The sequence below is a fragment of the Microcaecilia unicolor genome, chromosome 8 (genome assembly GCF_901765095.1).
Source record: "Microcaecilia unicolor chromosome 8, aMicUni1.1, whole genome shotgun sequence".
NCBI lineage: Eukaryota > Metazoa > Chordata > Amphibia > Gymnophiona > Siphonopidae > Microcaecilia > Microcaecilia unicolor.
Window position 1 is genome coordinate 196,176,145 of NC_044038.1, and position 15,642 is coordinate 196,191,786.

The 15,642-nt window shown below is 50.1% G+C and overlaps 1 protein-coding gene across 5 annotated transcripts in view; it reads right to left on the minus strand.

Annotated features, from left to right (window-relative positions):
* Positions 1–15,642, minus strand: part of UCKL1 (uridine-cytidine kinase 1 like 1) — an 88,831-nt gene that overhangs the window by 28,147 nt on the left and 45,042 nt on the right. The window lies entirely within an intron of this gene.

Consider the following 15,642-nt stretch of genomic DNA (forward strand, 5'->3'; position numbering starts at 1 on the left):
GAGATGGTGCGTTTCCCGACAGCGACCCCTTTCCTATTGGGGTCGAAAGAAACAAACAATTGGGCGGACTGTCTGTGGGGCTGTGTCCGCTCCAAATAGAAGGCCAACGCTCGCTTGCAGTCCAATGTGTGCAACTGACGTTCAGCAGGGCGGGTATGCGGTCTGGGAAAGAATGTTGGCAAGACAACTGACTGGTTAAGATGGAACTCCGACACCACCTTTGGCAGGAACTTAGGGTGAGTGCGGAGCACTACTCTGTTATGATGAAATTTAGTATACGGAGCATGAGCTACCAGGGCTTGAAGCTCACTGACCCTACGAGCTGAAGTAACTGCCACCAAGAAAATGACCTTCCAGGTCAAGTACTTCAGATGGCATGAATTCAGTGGCTCAAAAGGAGGTTTCATCAGCTGGGTGAGGACAACGTTGAGATTCCATGACACTGCAGGAGGCTTGACAGGGGGCTTTGACAAAAGCAAGCCTCTCATGAAGCGAACGACTAAAGGCTCTCCAGAGATGGCTTTACCCTCTACACGAAGATGGTAAGCACTAATCGCACTAAGGTGATTCCTTACTGAGTTGGTCTTGAGGCCAGACTCTGATAAGTGCAGAAGGTATTCAAGCAGGTTCTGTGCAGGACAAGAACGAGGTTCTAGAGCCTTGCTCTCACACCAAACGACAAACCTCCTCCACTTGAAAAAGTAACTCTTTTTAGTGGAATCCTTCCTAGAGGCAAGCAAGACACGGGAGACATCCTCAGACAGACCCAACGAAGCAAAGTCTACGCCCTCAACATCCAGGCCGTGAGAGCCAGAAACTGAAGGTTGGGGTGCAAAAGCGCTCCGTCGTTCTGCGAAATGAGAGTCGGAAAACACTCCAATCTCCACGGTTCTTCGGAGGACAACTCCAGAAGAAGAGGGAACCAGATCTGGCGGGGCCAAAAAGGCGCTATCAGAATCATGGTGCCGTGGTCTTGCTTGAGCTTCAGTAAGGTCTTCCTCACCAAAGGTATGGGAGGATAAGCATACAGGTGGCCGGTCCCCCAATGGAGGAGAAAGGCATCCGACGCTAGTCTGCCGTGTGCCTGTAGTCTGGAACAGAACAGAGGCAGCTTGTGGTTGGTCTGAGAGGCGAAAAGGTCCACCGAGGGAGTGCCCCACTCTCGGAAGATCTTGCGTACCACTCTGGAATGGAGCGACCACTCGTGCGGTTGCATGACTCTGCTCAGTCTGTCCGCCAGACTGTTGTTTACACCTGCCAGGTATGTGGCTTGGAGAAGCATGCCGAACTGGCAGGCCCAACGCCACATCCCGACGGCTTCCTGACACAGGGGGCGAGATCCGGTGCCCCCCTGCTTGTTGATGTAATACATTGCAACCTGATTGTCTGTCCGAATTTGGATAATTTGACAGGACAGCCGATCTCTGAAGGCCTTCAGTGCGTTCCAGACCGCTCGGAGCTCCAGGAGGTTGATCTGAAGATCTTTTTCCTGGAGGGACCACAGTCCCTGGGTGTGAAGCCCATCGACATGAGCTCCCCACCCCAGGCGAGATGCATCCATCGTTAGCACTTTCGTGGGCTGTGGAATTTGGAATGGGCGTCCCAGGGTCAAATTGGTCCGAATGGTCCACCTGTGCAGTGAAGTGCGGCAACTGATGGAGAGGCGGATGACATCTTCTAGATTCCCGGTGGCCTGGCACCACTGGGAAGCTAGGGTCCATTGAGCAGATCTCATGTGAAGACGAGCCATGGGAGTCACATGAACTGTGGAGGCCATATGACCTAGGAGTCTCAACATCTGCCGAGCTGTGACCTGCTGAGACGCTCTGGTTTGGGAAGCGAGGGACAGGAGGTTGTGGGCCCTCGCGTCGGGAAGAAAGGCCTGAGCAGTCTGAGAATTCAGCAGAGCTCCTATGAATTCCAGAGATTGGACTGGCTGGAGATGGGACTTCGGGTAATTTATCACAAACCCCAGCAGCTCCAGGAGGTGAATAGTGCACTGCATGGACCGGAGAGCTCCTGCCTCCGAGGTGTTCTTGACCAGCCAATCGTCGAGATATGGGAACACGTGCACTCCCAGCTTGCGTAGATACGCCGCAACCACCACGAGGCACTTCGTGAACACCCATGGGGCAGAGGCGAGCCCAAAGGGCAGCACACAATACTGAAAGTGCCGTGTCCCCAGGCGGAATTCTGAGATACTGTCTGTGAGCTGGCAGTATCGGGATATGAGTGTATGCGTCCTTTAAATCCAGGGAACATAGCCAATCATTTTTCTGAATCATTGGTAGAAGGGTGCCCAAGGAAAGCATCCTGAACTTCTCTTTGACCAGATATTTGTTCAGGTCTCTCAGGTCTAGGATGGGGCGCATCCCCCCTGTTTTCTTTTCCACAAGGAAGTACCTGGAATAGAATCCCTGCCCTTCCTGCCCGGGTGGCACGGGCTCGACCACATTGGCGCTGAGAAGGGCGGAGAGTTCCTCTGCAAGTACCTGCTTGTGCTGGGAGCTGAAGGATTGGGCTCCCGGAGGACAATTTGGTGGAGGGGAGGCCAAATTCAGGGCGTATCCGCACCGCACTATTTGGAGAACCCACTGGTCGGAGGTTATTAGAGGCCACCTTTGGTGAAAAAGTTTTAACCTCCCCCCGACTGGCAGATCGTCCAGCACGGACACTTTGATGGCGGCTATGTTCCCATGGATCCAGTCAAAAACCCGTCCCCGGTTTTTGCTGTGGAGGCGCCGGGGGCTGCTTAGGCGCACGCTGTTGACGGGAACGAGCGCGCTGGGACTGTCCCTGTGCCTGAGGAGGCCTTCGGGCCGGCGGTGGGAGAGCTTGTCGAGGGCGTAGTTGGTCCACCAACTGCTCGACCTTCTCACCAAAAATATTATCCCCCCGGCAAGGGACATCGGCCAGCTGCTGCTGGGTGCGGTTGTCCAGGTCAGAGGCATGCAGCCATGAGAGCCTGCGCATCACTATACCTTGGGCCACAGCACGAGATGCCACATCACAGGTGTCATATATACCCCTGGACAGGAACTTTCTGCACGCCTTCAGCTGCCTGACCACCTCCTGAAAAGGCCTGGACTGCTCCGGGGGGAGCTTGTCGACCAGGTCCGCCAGTTGCTTCACATTATTCCGCATGTGTATGCTCATGTAGAGCTGGTAGGACTGGATGCGGGTCACGAGCATTGAAGATTGGTAGGCCTTCCTCCCAAACGAGTCCAGAGTGCGAGACTCCCATCCCGGGGGCGCCAAGGCGGTATCCCTCAAACTCCGTGCCCTCTTGAGAGCAGAGTCCACGACCGCCGAGTCATGAGGCAATTGAGGCCGCATTAACTCTGGGTCTGAATGGATCCTGTATTGGGACTCCGCTTTCTTGGGGATGGTGGGATTAGATAAAGGTCTCAACCAGTTCCGAAGCAGTGTCTCTTTGAGGACATTGTGCAACGGTACCGTGGAGTACTCTCTAGGTGGTGATGGATAGTCGAGGACCTCGAGCATCTCGGCCCTCGGCTCATCCACAGAGACCACGGGGAAGGGAATGCAAATAGACATGTCCCTGACGAAGGAGGCAAAAGAGAGGCTCTCAGGTGGCGAGACCTTCCTCTCTGGTGAAGGAGTGGGGTCGGAGGGAAGGCCCACAGACTCCTCTGAGGAGAAATATCTGGGGTCCTCCTCCTCCCCCCACGAGGCCTCTTCTTCGGTGTCGGACATGAGTTCCTGTAGCTCAGACCTCAACCGGGCCCGGCTCGACTTCGAGGCACCGAGTCCTCGGTGGTGTCGTCGAGCGGTGGACTCCCGCGCCGGCGGGGATGAAGCTTCCTCCATCGACGTCGACGGGGACTCTACTTGCGTGGCGGTCGAGACCGGCACCGCAAGCGGCGTCGGTGTCGAAGGCCTCGGCACCGGGCTAGAGCACGCCGGCGCCTCCATCAACGGCGCCGAGGGCGCAAGCACCCCCGGCGCCGGCACAGTCTGGCGCATCAGCCCTTCCAGGATCCCCGGAAGGATGGCTCGGAGGCACTCGTCCAGGCCCGCTGTCGGGAAAGGCGAGGGGGCCGGTAGAGGTGTCGGTGCCGGAAGCTGTTCGGATCCAGGAGACGGCACCGAAGTGCTGGTGCCCTGATGTAATGATACCTCTACCACCTAGGGGGAATGCTCCTCCCGGCGCTGCCGCTTCCTCGGCGTCAAATCATCTCTGGAGCCGGTAGCCACATGTGCAGTGGGCGACCGATGACGGTGCTTTTTTGTCTTTTTTCAGTGCCCGTCATCGGCGGTACCGAAGAGGAGGAGGTAGATCCCCCTCGGCCGATTGCCCACGCAGCCGCTCACCCCTGCCATCTCCGGAAGACCGGCGGGCCAACGGGACCTGTGCTCCTGGGGTCGGTGCCGATTTCGTGGACATCGGTACCGGTACCGAAGATCCGGCCGTCGACACCGATGCCGTTGAAGTCGACGTCGAGGGGCCGGCGCAAGTTCCAAAAAGACGGTCCCGCAGAACTTGCCTCGCCACCTGTGTCCGTTTCCGTAAACCGAGACACAAGGTGCACATCTTGGTATCGTGCTCCGGCCCGAGGCACTGGAGGCACCAAGCGTGAGTGTCGGTCTGCGAGATATGCCGGCCGCACCGACCACACTTTTTAAATCCACTCGGGACCTTCGAGGACATCGACGGAAAAATCGCATCGGCGAAGTCAAAGTCGTCGATGGTGGCGGTAAAATTCACACCTCGAAAAATAAATCGACCGCGCGGCCACAAGGCCACAACGAGACGCCCCCGCTAAAAGTACGAGGGGGAAACAAAGTTTTCTTTTTTTTTTTTTTTGAAACAAAATAAAACAGAGAAAACAACAAAGAAGAAAAAACTTGCGGCAAAAGCGCGATCCGGTTTCCGGGGCTGACAGAGAGAGAGACGAACATGGCTCTCTCCAGCGTGGAAAAGAAAAGACTGAGCAGGAACGGTCACGCACGGGCGGGAAGACGGCCGCGCATGCGCGGTGGGCGTGCCCTGCGTGCGGGACCGCCCGCAAAGTTTTGTTCCGGTTGGTGGGGGCTGCCGTGGACGTCAACCCAGTCGTGAGAACAAGCAGCCTGCTTGTCCTCAGAGAAAGCACTATACAGCCAACCATGTGTTATGGCATCTTAGAGACTGGGTCTTGGAGACTAGCCTTTACAATGATTTATTATGAATATTTTAAGCCCTGGCATCCAACGTATTACATGCTAGGATCTCCATGATCCAAATGCCATTTTGTTGTACTTTATTGCTACAGCCATTATGATATTTATGGAAAGAACTGCTCTCCATCTGGCAGCAAGACCCTAGTTATAGTGTATTATTATCACTTGTGGAGGAAGCCGATTTCTCTCCTAGGATGGAAAATGCAGTGTTCCATTGTTGGGAAGCTCAGAGCATCTCACTGGTAAACATGTACTGCGGAAAGATGGATCTATCTTTCCTTTCCTGATTTATATCAATGGTTATCTTTTGGCCCAGCAGATTGATATGCATATTTGCAACTCTCATTATCTGGCCCGTTTAAGTCCGAGTTTATCCTTAATTAGTATGGGAATCAGATATGGGACTTTCTGGAGGGCGATGTCACAGGTCAAGTATTCGTTTCTTGGTTTCATAGGAAACTATATAGTAAGTTACCCATAAAATATATACTCCCTCATTAGAAGCATAAGGTAAAGATATAGGATGAACTTTACGGGTCCCGTCACTTCTGGAGTTGCTTGATACCTGGGGTGGTGTACAGCGCTGAATTACAGGAGCATCAATTTTGAGTAATACATAGAGCATACTTCTCTCAGAAACAAGTTTTTTCATGCAGGATGTGTTGACACCTCTCTATGGCTAAAATGCAAGTCATGTGACAACACTTTCATGGCTTATGGCAGGTGTGCGATGGATAAAAATCCTTTTGGATAGTTCTTTTAACTTATTTACAAAAGTTAGTGTGCCATTCTTTGAATATGAAAATTGAGGGTGTCCTCTTAACAAATCTAATTTATATGGAGTCTGAGGCAAGGGAGAAAAAATTATTTCTGGACAAAGCTTTTATTGTTGGGAAAACATATATACTTATCCACTGGTTACAGACTCAGCCTCCGTTTTGGTATTGGAGGAATAAGCTCCATGCCTTAAATGTTGTGGGAGTCATATGGGATTCATGACCATTCAAAACGGCAAGAGTTTTTTTGGCAATATGGGAGTCTTATCTACAATCAGTTTCCCCAAAGGTACATAGTCAAGTTTTGAACAGGATACATCTAGGGTGGTACTTTACATCTTCAGGGCTCCGGAGAAAGTGGGTGTTTTTGAGGAGTTGGAGTTAATGTTAAGATAGCCCGAGGTCATAAGAGTCCAGACCTCTGGTTATAATTATTGTTTTTCACTGTGGAGTCCTGTATGCTCCTTGTGGGACTGTTCTTTGGGGGAGGGGGGTGCTAATGATACACATCTTATATTGTATTTTTTTGTGTTTATTAGGCTATTTGCAAAAATCCTGCACTGCGGTTTGATATGTTGGCTATGTTGTCATGCAATAAAGATTTACTAATAGCAACACCTGCCATAAATAGAGAGAGAGAGCTATGTAAGAACAAGCGTTGCCATACTGGGACAGATCAAAGGTCCATGAAGCCCAGTATCCTGTTTCCAACAGTGTCCAATCCAGGTTACAATTACCTGGAAGACTCCCAGAACAGTAAAACAGATTTTACACTGCTTATCCTAGAAATAAGCAGTGGATTTTCCCAAGTCCATCTTAATAGCAGCTTATGGACTTTTCTTTTAAGAAATTATCCAAACATTATTTTTAAATCCTGCTAAGCTAACAGCTTTTACCACATTCTCTGGCAACAAATTCCAGAGTTTAATTACACATTGAGTGAAGAAAAATCTGGTTTGTTTTAAGTTTACTACTTAGTAGCTTCACTACATGCCCCCTAGTCTGAGTACTTTTGGAAAGAGTAAACAAGCAGTTTACCTCTACCCATTTCACTCCACTCAGTACTTTATAGACCTCTATCATATCTCCCCTCAGTCATCTCTTATCCAAGCTGAAGAGCCCTAGCCACTTTAGCCTTTCCTCATAGGGAAGTCCTCCCATACCCTTTATCATTTTTGTTGCCCTTCTCCATACCTATTCTAATTAAGGTGAAATTAGATCTTACCTGCTAATTTTCTTTCCTCTAGACCCTCCAGACCGGTCAAGACGCGTGGGTTATGTACTCCTACCAGCAGAGGGAGACTGAGAAAACACTGAGCTTTGAACACTGCCTATATAACCTGTGCAGTACCTACAGTAGCCAGTATAACACTCACAAAGCAGAGTAACAAAAAACACAACTTGAACTTTAACCAGCAACCCTGTACATGGCTTCCGCCAACTGCAAGAACAATCACTGTTTCTTTTAATTGCATTGTAGAGACTGTCAATTCGTGCTTCCACAGGTGGACTGTCTGCAACGCCACACCTGCACCAGACCCACACCAACCAAACACTGGTAACAAGAGTCTGAAATTATGACAATCATCAGCTGCCAAGAGATGCTCACCGAAAAACTACCTCCTGGCCTACAGTATACCTGGGCGGGTCCTTGACCGGTCTGGAGGGTCTAGAGGAAAGAAAATTAGCAGGTAAGATCTAATTTCACCTTCCTCAGCGACCCTCCAGACCGGTCAAGACGAGTGGGACGTACCAAAGCAGTAAATACCTTATGGGCGGGATCTACGAAGGCCAGAGGTCAACACTGCTGCTCCAAAACTCGCCTCTTCCTTCGCATGCACATCAATCCTATAATGCTTCACAAAGGAATGCAACGAAGACCAAACCGCCGCCCGACAAATATCTGAAGGAGGAATCATACTATTCTCCGCCCAGGAGGCCGCAACTGCTCTGGTAGAATGAGCAGAAAACTCCTTAGGAACCTCACGGCCCTTCACCAAATAGGCCGACGCAATCGCCTCCTTCAACCATCTTGCTATAGTCGCCTTGGATGCCGCTGCGCCCTTTTTAGGGCCACCATGAAGCACGAACAAATGATCCGACACTCTGAATTCCTGAGTTCTAGACAGATAACACCGCAAGATGCGACGAACATCTAACTTCGCCAGCCGACGCTGTTCTGAATCTCCCTCCAAGTTACCTAAAACAGGCAACGAAATGACCTGATTAACATGAAACTCTGACACCACCTTTGGCAAAAAGGAAGGCACCGGCCTCAAAGACACCTTTTCCTTGGAAAAAGACAGAAAGGGCTCTCTACACGACAAAGCCTGCAATTCCGAGACTCTCCGAGCTGAGGTAATAGCTACCAGAAAAACCGCCTTCAAGGAAAGATCTTTGCAGGAAGCCGCAACCAAAGGTTCAAATGGAGGTCTGACTAAGGCATCTAAAACGAGATTCAAATCCCACGGGGGAACCAACCGCCGACGAGGCGGCCGCAACAACTTCACACCCTTCAAAAAACGAACAACCTCCGGAATAGAAGCAATGGACTTCCCCTGAACCTTCCCCCGCAAACACGACAACGCTGCCACCTGAACCTTCAAGGTAGCCAAGGCCAGACCCCTGTCCAAACCATCCTGCAAAAATTCCAACACCTCTGCCACCGAGGAACGAAAAGGCATCACCGTCCGCTCTGCACACCAGTGCTCAAACAATCTCCAAACGCGAACATACGCCAAAGAGGTGGAGGTTCTGCGGGACTTCAACATTGTATCAATGACTCTGGCAGAAAACCCTTTCTTCCTCAACCTGTGCCTCTCAAGAGCCAAGCCATAAGCGAGAACCGAGCCGGGTCTGGCATAACTATCGGGCCTTGACACAAGAGTACCGTTTCCGACAACTGAAGGGGCTTTACGATCGCCAACCGCACCAGATCTCCGTACCACAGTCGACGCGGCCAGTTTGGAGCTATCAAAATTACCCGGCCTGAGTGCCGCTCGATGCGCTGAATTACTCGACCTACCAACGGCCACGGAGGAAACACATACAGCACTCCCTGCGGCCAGGGTAACAGCAGAGCGTCGAGACCCTCCGCACGCGGATCTCTCCAACGACTGAAAAACCTTGGGACTTGGGCATTGCGCGCCGTGGCCATCAGATCCATAACTGGCATACCCCAGACCGACACAATTCGGCCGAACACCGCCTGATGCAGAGACCACTCTCCGGGATCCAGAGTATGCCGGCTCAAAAAATCTGCGTCCACATTGTCCACCCCGGCCACATGAGCCGCCGAGAGCGCCTGAAGATGACCTTCCGCCCAGTGGCATAATAGTGCCGTCTCCTCCGCGACCGCCTGACTCTTTGTGCCCCCTTGCCGACTGACATAGGCCACGGCTGTGGCGTTGTCGCAGAGCACTCTGACTGCCTTGTGGAGAAGCATTGACTGAAAACTCTGAAGAGCCAACCGAATGGCCCGAGTCTCCAACCGGTTGATGGACCACCTTGCTTCCGCCTGGGACCACCGCCCCTGCGCTACCTGACCGAGACAATGCGCTCCCCATCCTAGCAGGCTTGCGTCTGTGACAAGAACCACCCACTGAGGGGACTCCAACGGCATTCCCTTCTCCAGATTGCAAGTTCTGAGCCACCAACGGAGGCTGCGGCGGACAACCGGTGACATCGGCAGCCGTACCTCCAACTCCTGCGACAGAGGAGCCCACCGACTGAGGAGAGAGGACTGAAGCTGACGCATGTGCGCCCGGGCCCAAGGAACTACCTCTATGGTCGCCGCCATCATCCCCAGAACTTGCAGGTAAGCCCGGGCCATCGGAGACGGCAGTGCAAGAAACCGCCGAATCAGGTCCTGCAACTTGCTGATTCTCGGGGGGGGGGGGGGGGGGGGGGGGGGGGCAAAAACACTCGACCCGACCTCGTATCGAAGAGAACCCCCAGATACTCCAGAGCCTGCGACGGTACCAACTGACTCTTGCTGAAATTCACCACCCAGCCCAGTGACTGGAGAAACTGTACCACACGCGACGTCGCCCCCTCGCTCTCCGCCCGGGACTTGGCCCGAATCAACCAATCGTCTAGATACGGGTGCACTAAGATACCCTGCCGTCACAAAGCTGCCGCCACCACCACCATGACCTTGGAAAAGGTGCGGGGAGCTGTTGCCAGACCGAAGGGCAGGGCACAAAACTGAAAGTGCTTCCCCAAAACTGCAAAGCGAAGAAAACGCTGGTGCGCCGCTCGAATGGGAATGTGAAGATACGCCTCCGTCAAGTCCAGAGAAGTTAGAAACTCTCCCTGCCGGACTGCAACAATGACCGACCGCAAGGTCTCCATGTGAAAAGAGGGAACTTTGAGCGCTGCATTGACTCTCTTTAGATCTAAAATAGGCCGAAAGGCATCCTCCTTCTTTGGCACCACAAAGTAAATTGAGTAACACCCCGAGCGTTGCTGAGCGGGTGGAACAGAAACCACTGCTCCCAGACTGAGAAGACGACGCAACGTGTCTCGTACTGCTGCTCTCTTGAGCCTCGAGAGACAAGGGGACTCCAGAAACCGTTCGGGCGGAGAGGTCTCGAACTCCAGGGCATAACCATCTCGAACCACCGAGAACCCACTGATCTGATGTGATGTGGACCCAGTTCTGGTAAAACTGACTCAGCCGAGCTCCTACACGCACCAGAACCTGGGTCCGCACACCTTCATTGGGCAAGCCGCCCCGAGGGCTGACCTCCCCCGAACGAGCCCCGGCGTCCGCGACGACTTCCGCAAAAGGACTGGGTGCGCTGGAAGAACCTACCTCTAGAGGCCCCACTAAACCTACCAGGCCTATACCATCGAGCCTCACTAAGTCTACCTCGAGAGGAATTACCCCTAACTCCCAGCTTGGGGCGAAAATCCGGGAGTCGAGGCACCTTTGCCTCACTAAGGCCTTTCACTAACTTATCCAACTCTTCGCCAAAAAGCCTAGAACCCTTGAAGGGAAGAGAACACAACTTAGCCTTAGAGGCCGCATCCGCGACCCAACCTCTTAACCAGAGAGCCCTACGCGCTCCCACTATCATAGCCATATTTTTAGCCGACGCACGCAACAAATCATACAGTGCGTCAGACAAAAAAGACGAACCCATCTCCAACTTGGCTAAATCCTGTAACCCCGAGGTCCCAAACTCCCCGGGATCATCCAGGAGCTTCTCGGCCCAGCGAAAACACGCCCGCGCCACCAGGCCCCCACACACCGAGGCCTGGAGAGCTAGCGCCGACAAGTCGAAGCTTCGCTTAAGAAATGCTTCCAATCTCCTATCCTGGGGTTCACGGAGTGCGGCCCCACCATCTACTGGAATAGCCGTCGCTTTAGTAACCGCTGTAACCACAGCATCTACCGTAGGAGCCTTAAGGGAATCCCTATCCTCCTGCGGCAGGGGATAAAGTCTCGCCATTGCCTTAGAAACCTTACACGGCGAATCTGGCGAATCCCATTCCTGGTTAATCATCTCCCTGAGATCCTTGTTCATAGGGAAGGTCCGAGCTCTACGCTGAATTCCTTTCACCAAGGGATCCTGCCCAGATTCACCTGAAGCCACCTCAGGATTAAATTTAAGGGTAGCTGTGACCTGATCAATGAGCTCCGAAAGCTCATCCCTATGAAAAATCCTAACTACTGAGGGATCTTCCCCAGGAAGGGAGTCCACCGGATCTACCGGACCCTCAAACCCCTCAGACTCTCCCCCATCACTAAATGGGCCTTCCGTGCCCACCTGAGACAGACATTCCTCATCCTCTGTCCACTCTATCCGGGGTCTTTTAGGCAGCATGGGACTAACCCCCTCCACTCCCTGGGGGGGGCCCGATTTCCAAGCCTGGAAAAGAGTCCATACAAACTCTGGAGGAAAGCTAACCCCTCCTGGACCCTCATTAGGCACTTTGTGTGTCCCCACGGGAGCAACTGGCTCAACCACAGAAGCCTCTGCAGATCGCGCCGAATTCAAAATGGCGGCCGTTCCCGCCGAAACTGAAAGTGCCGCTGCCGGACCCGCTTGAGTTGCCGCAGCTAAAGGGGCCGCCGATATCGCCGGGACTTCCGCAGTTAACTCCGGGGGAACTGCCTCCAAACGTTTGGGCTCACCGCACAACCGACACTGACCACCCGGCGATTCAATGCCCCGGCGCGAGCAGCGACAACGGAGTAGTTTGCCCGCCATAACTACAAAGGTAAAGCCAGCGCTTCCCCGTACCGGCCCCAATGTCAGACAAGCTCCAGAAACACTGCTCTCTCGCTGCTAAGACGGAAAAGAACTCCCGTTCGTTCCGTACTAAATAAATAAATATATCTCCCTTAAAGAGACAGGAGACAGGTCTGGCAGCTGAAAATTGCAAGGCTCTCAAGGCTGCAGTACACAGACAGCAGCCGAGGCACAAAGCTACCAGTAACCCAGTACTGGAGAGCAGCACAGGGGGAGGGACCCGACAAAGCAGGTGTGATACCCCAGGGGGAACTACTGGGCCCCACCGGACCCAGGGCCCCGAAGCACTTTTTTTTTTTTTTTTTTTGGCAAACCACGTACAGGGTACTTAAAGGATAAAAATCCCCTGAAAGAAAACCAAAATCCTTAATCCCTAAAATCAAAGCTACCTCACCAGACTATTGAAGACTGCACAGGCTGTCCTTCTACCTCTGCTGAGACTGAGAAAATACTGGCTACTGTAGGTACTGCACAGGTTATATAGGCAGTGTTCAAAGCTCAGTGTTTTCTCAGTCTCCCTCTGCTAGTAGGAGTACATAACCCACGCGTCTTGACCGGTCTGGAGGGTCGCTGAGGAAGCTATATCTTTTTTGAGATGCGGTGACCAGAATTGCACACAGTATTCGAGGTGTGATCCCACATTCACATTTTTATTTTCCATTCCTTTTCTAATAATTCTTAACATTCTATTTGCTTTCTTATCACTGCTGCACACCGAGCAGAGGGTTTCAATGTATTATCAATGAAGATACGTAGATCCTTTTCCTAGGCGGTGATTCCTAATGTGGAATCTTGCCTCATGTAGCTATAGTTTGGGTTCCTCTTTCTCACAAGCATCACTTTGCACTTGCTCATATTAGTTTAGTTTACTGTTGATTTAATATACCACCCTTCATAAAATCAGAGCGGTTAACAAAATAAAATCAATAATTAAAAGAAAGTGAAGAACTCCAAATGTTAAAGAGCAGAGAGGATAGACTTAGAAGAAGAACAGAGATAAGCAGAAAACATAAGAACATAAGTATTGCCACACTGGAGCAACCGAAGGTCCATCAAGCCCAGTATCCTGTTTCCAATTGTGGCCAATTCAGGTTACAAGTATCTGGAAAGATCCCAAAACAGTATAATACATTTTATGCTGCTTATCCTAGAAATAAACAGTGGATTTTCCCCAAGACTATCTTAATAATGGCTTATGGACATTTCTTTTAGAAAGTTATACAGAGCTTTCCTAAACCCTGCTAAGCTAACTGCTTTTACTACTCTCTGACAAAGAATTCCAGAGTTTAATAACAACTCGAGTGATGAAATATTTTCTCTTATTCGTTTTAAATTTACTACTTTGTAGCTTTACTGCGGGCCCCCTAGTCCTAGTATTTTTGGAAAGAGTAAAAACAAGCGATTCATGTCTACCTGTTCCACGCCATTCATTATTTTTATATTTCCCCTCAGCCGTCTTTTCTCCAAGCTGAAGAACCTGGCCATTTTAGCCTATCATTTTTATTGCCCTTCTCTGTACTGTACTTTTTCTAATTCCTCTATATCTTTTTTGAGATGTGGTGACCAGAATTGCACATAGTATTTGAGGTGTGATCGCACCATGGAGCGATACAAAGGCATTACAACGTCCTCATTTTTGTTTTCCATTCCTTTCCTAATACCTAACATTCAATTTGTTTTCTTAGCCGCCACCACACACACTGAGCAGAGGGTTTCAACATAACATCAACAATGACAGCTAGATCCCTTTCCCGGTCAGTGACTCCTAATGTGGAACCTTGCCTCATGTAACTATAGTTTGGGTTCCTCTTTCCCACATGCATCACTTTGCATTTGCTCACAATAAACATCATCTGCCATCTGGATGCCCAGTCTCCCAGCCTTGTAAGGTCCTCTTGTAATTTTTCACAATTCTCTTGCAAATTTAACAAATTTGAATAACCGTGTCATCAGCAAATTTTATTACCTCACTAGTTATTCCCACCTCTGCATCATTTACAAATACGTTAAAAAGCAGTGGTCCCAACACAGACCCCTGGTGAATCCCAATATCTACTCTTCTCCATTGAGAATACTGACCGTTTAACCCTACTCTCTGTTTTCTATTTTTTAACCAGTTTTTAATCCACAAAAGGACATTACCCTCCTATCCCAGAATCATGCTCAATTTTAAAGATAAATTACATATTACTAACAATAGCTCAGCAAGTTCATTTTTCAATTCTTTTAGTACTATAGGATGTATACAATCCAGTCCAGGCGATTTGCTGCTCTTCAATTTGTCAGATTGCTCTAATACATCTTCCAGGTTTAGAGATTTGTTCCAGTTTCTCTGACTCATCAGCCCTAATGGCCTAATGGTTAGTGTAGTGGGCTGCGGACCTGGGGAACCAGGCTCAATTCCCTCTGCAGCTCCATGTGACCTTGGGCAAGTCACTTACTCCTCCGTTGCCCCAGGTACAGAAGTACAATGTACTACTTAGATTGTGAGCCCACTAGGGACAGATCCAGTACCTGTAAAATGAAACTGTAAACCACTTAGGTCTAAGCGGTATATAAATACTTAAATGAAAGAATGAACTGGTATCTCTCCCACATCCTTCTCGGAAAAAAACAAAGAATTCATTTAATCTTTCTGCTATGGCCTTTGTCTTCCCTGAGTGCACCTTTTACCTCTCTGTCATCCAGCAATCCAACTGATTCTTATTGGTTTCTTGCTTCTAGCATATCTAAAAAAATTTGTACTATATGTTTTTGCCTCCAACGCAATTTTCTTTTCAACATCTCTCTGCCTTCCTTATCAGCTCTTTGCATTTGACTTGCCATTCCTTACGCTGTTTCCTATTTTTTTCAGTCAGATCCTTCTTCCATTTTCTGAAGGATTTTTTTTTCTCTAATAGCTTCCTTCACCTCATTTTTAACCATGCCAGCTGTTTGGCCTTCCTTTCTCATTTTTTTAATACAAGGAATATATCTGGTCTGGGCTTCCAGGATGATATTTTTGAATAGCACCCAATGTAAATTTTTGACCACTGCAGCTGCTTCTCTACGTTTGGTAAAAAAACAAAAAAAAAAAACCCACACATTCTCATTTTATCATAGTCTCCTTTTTGAAAGTTAAATACCAACGTACCGGATTTCCTGTATGTACTTACTCCAGGGATTATATAAAATCTGATCATGTTATGATCACAGCATGTGGCCCCAGCACCATTACCTCCTGCACCAGATTACATGCGCCACTAAGGACTAGGTCTAGAACCGTTCCCTCATGAACCCAACTGCTCCATAAAGCAGTCCTTGATTTCATCAAGGACTTTTGCTTCCCTAGCATGCCCAGATATTACATTTACCGAGTCAATATCATGGTAATTGAAATCACCCATTATTATTGTGTTCCCCACTTTGTTAGGCTCCATAAT